This window comes from Wolffia australiana, chromosome 20 (assembly GCF_029677425.1).
Source record: "Wolffia australiana isolate 7733 chromosome 20, ASM2967742v1".
Classification (NCBI taxonomy): domain Eukaryota; kingdom Viridiplantae; phylum Streptophyta; class Magnoliopsida; order Alismatales; family Araceae; genus Wolffia; species Wolffia australiana.
The window spans coordinates 5,197,501-5,200,714 of record NC_135854.1 but is presented as its reverse complement, the minus strand read 5'-3'; positions in this window follow the sequence as shown (position 1 = coordinate 5,200,714).

Sequence of the window (3,214 nt, the reverse complement as noted above, 5' to 3'; positions counted from 1 at the left end):
TCATAATACAGTGATCACTAGTCTTTAAACACGTATTCTACATATTCCTCTTCGAGGATAGTCGAGACGGACATCAAATTATCCGGATAGAATAGCACTAGCTGATCCTACTTATTCGATAAGTATAGCTGATCCTATGGCGACACTAAGGACAGATAGTGGGTGCTCTCTGGAGAAAGAGTTCACTGAATTGATCCGTATGAATCCCTGAATGGTATTATACCTAAACGTCAATCAGGTTGATTCAAGTCACAGTTGTATAAGTGATCCACTGACCTGAGACACCAAGGACATCTCGTAAGCGAACGACTACATTTTGACTGTGATATATGAGTCTCTAATCATGAGATTCAAATAAGTTATAAATTGAATGTAGTAAGAAGCTTACGGATGATGGATTATACATATACGGTAACTGATGACGGTAAAGGTTCCATGAGAGAGTTTGAGACTACTCAGTATCTTCTAGAGCACGAGGTGTAGCTTGGCACCCCACGGGCTGGAAACTTAACCTGTCGATTGGGTTAAATCGATCCTTATTTAATTAATCTATATGTTGATATAGTTAATTAATAAGGTTGGTCAATAAATGTTATTGGGCCATTTAAGTTATTAACTAGAACGATACATGGGCCTAGAGGGTCACACGCACAAGGTCATAAGGGCATTGGTGGATATATTTTTCTTTGGAGGGTTTTTGAGAAAAACCTTAAGTGAAATATAAAGAGGGAAAGGGGTCTCATTTTAGACACCCATGCAAGTTTCATTTGAGAGCCCCTCCCCTCTCCACTCTCTTCTACACTTCCAAGGAAGAGTGTCTTCATGGTGAGGAGATCTTCAAGGTTCTCAAGAAGAAGTGAAGAAGAAGACGTGGAGATCCAAGCTCCGAGTGACCACGTGGATACTTCTAGAGGCCGGGCGCGTGAACGGCTTCAGAACGATCTCGGAACGACAAAGTCAAGGGTGGAACGTGTTCCCCAAAAGGTACTACAAAATTTCATTTTGATAGATCGATTGAGAATCGATCGACCACGCTTCCGCATCCATGGAATGTATTTTTCATGGATGAACCAAACTACAGAACCCAACAGGCCTCAGGAGCAAAAACGTTAATTTAAGGTTCTTCAAAAATAACTTGTATTATACCACAATTGCTTATTTGATTTTGGAAAATATTTAATTCAAAGATGAAAATATGCGTACACTTTAACTCAACTATTTAATTATTAAAAATATAAATAAGTTATTATAATATTCTGAGTTGCTGAATCTCAATTAAAATTTAATGAATTTGTGTTTCAATATATCTTTTAGATTTATTTAAATACTCTTCATAAATTTAATTTTATTCAATTTTAATGTTAAACTGATGCAGGTTGATTGTTCAAGATGCCATAATTATATATTTTAGAGAAATTTAATTTGAATATTGATATACTTGTACATAATGCAAAAAAATTGAACTAAATAATAATTCTCAAATTCATTGGGAATATTTGTTCCAATGTAAAAAATGTTTATTCACATCTATTAAAATGTTTTGAAATTTGATTCATATTTTTTTCTTTTTTAACCAATTAAGAAATCATTTTTGGAGAAAGATTAAAATTTGAAACTCAAAATGAATAAGAATCAATCAAGATTTATCAATTTCCTAGAGCCAAAATTGAGCATATCTGATAATTTGGGAGAGATAAGATGCAAAAATAACATTTAGAATAAAAATAATGTAATAAGAAAACATTGTTCATGATTGTGTAGGGTATAAGGGTAAATCAGCAGCATAAAAGTTAATCCACAGAAGGTCTTTTAAACATCAATGAATGCAGAAGGTTTTCTATGAAATCATAATCTTTTTGAAAAATTCTCATCGATTTTATACTAACATTATCTTGTAAATGGATAAAAACATTATGAGAGATTCCCTTTTTCATTTGAATCTGTTTGTAAATGAAGATATTATTATATTTGACCATGCAGTGACGTATTTCTTGGGATTAACTGTGTACTGATGAGTAAATCCCAATGAAAATGAAGGAGAAGAATAATATCGCTGCAACCTAGATACATCAAGTTTTTTGTTGTGTCAAGATGAAAATAATGTGTTAATTTATATTCCAAAACATATAGATAGAGGATGAAGAGTATTTAGATTAATAATAAACTGAATATTTGAATTTTAAATATCTGATTACGCATTTTGCCACTCTTTTCTGATAGAGATCAAAGATTATATTTTCAACTTAAAGTTAAATATAGTTTTTATTATTGAACACTCTCTATTTGTTCAACAGTCTTTAGCCCCTCATATTTAAAAAAAATTTGTTTCATTAATTGTGTTGGCAACCCACTAGTTTTTAGTATAGCAAGTACCTGGATAACTTCAGCTCAAGTTAACCCGGTTTCTCTTTAATCTCTAAACCCAAAACTACATTTAACCTAATAACATCCAAGGAACCAAAAAGTATCAATGGCTCCATTGCTTAAATCAACATTTTATCATCCATCTTTTCACTTCTAGCACTAATCTTCATATATCAATTTCCAATATGACCACCATGGTCAAATAGATCATTGTTTCTGAATGTTGGAAATTTTTTTGATCAAACTCGAGGTGTCTAACCTTACCTTCAATACTCACTTGGGATCAGTTTGTAAGTGTCAAACTTAGTCCACTGTCTCTCATTAATGCCACTGAGGTCTTGAGGCGAATAAGGTTTGTTTGTAAATGCTTTTATCAAAACTATAACCAAAGTGTAAGGTTCAATCCATTATTCTTTCTATGTTCTTACCTAAGATACCCAAAAAATGTGTATCACTTTGAGATGAATTTCTCTGCTCCAGTCCTATGGATTTTAACAGGTGTACCAGTCAGTCTAGAACAATGGTATATGTACAAAAGCATGGACTGAAAACCCTGAAACCTCATTGGTACAATGAGGCAAGGATAATATTCTAACTCATAGGATTCAATTATCTATGAATGCTATCAAACACATAATACGGTATGCATCTGCTCAGCCACAACATTTGAGAGATCAACTATTGAAAGAGCTAAAGACTCTCATTCACCGTTTTAACTGACTAATAAGCTACATGACCTAATCTTGTAAAGAAAAGTAATTTTACCATCAGTACAAGAAAGTGTACTGGGTTGCTGAAATAGATTTTTCCTTTATTTTCTTTTATATACTACATGAAGTCAGATAATCAA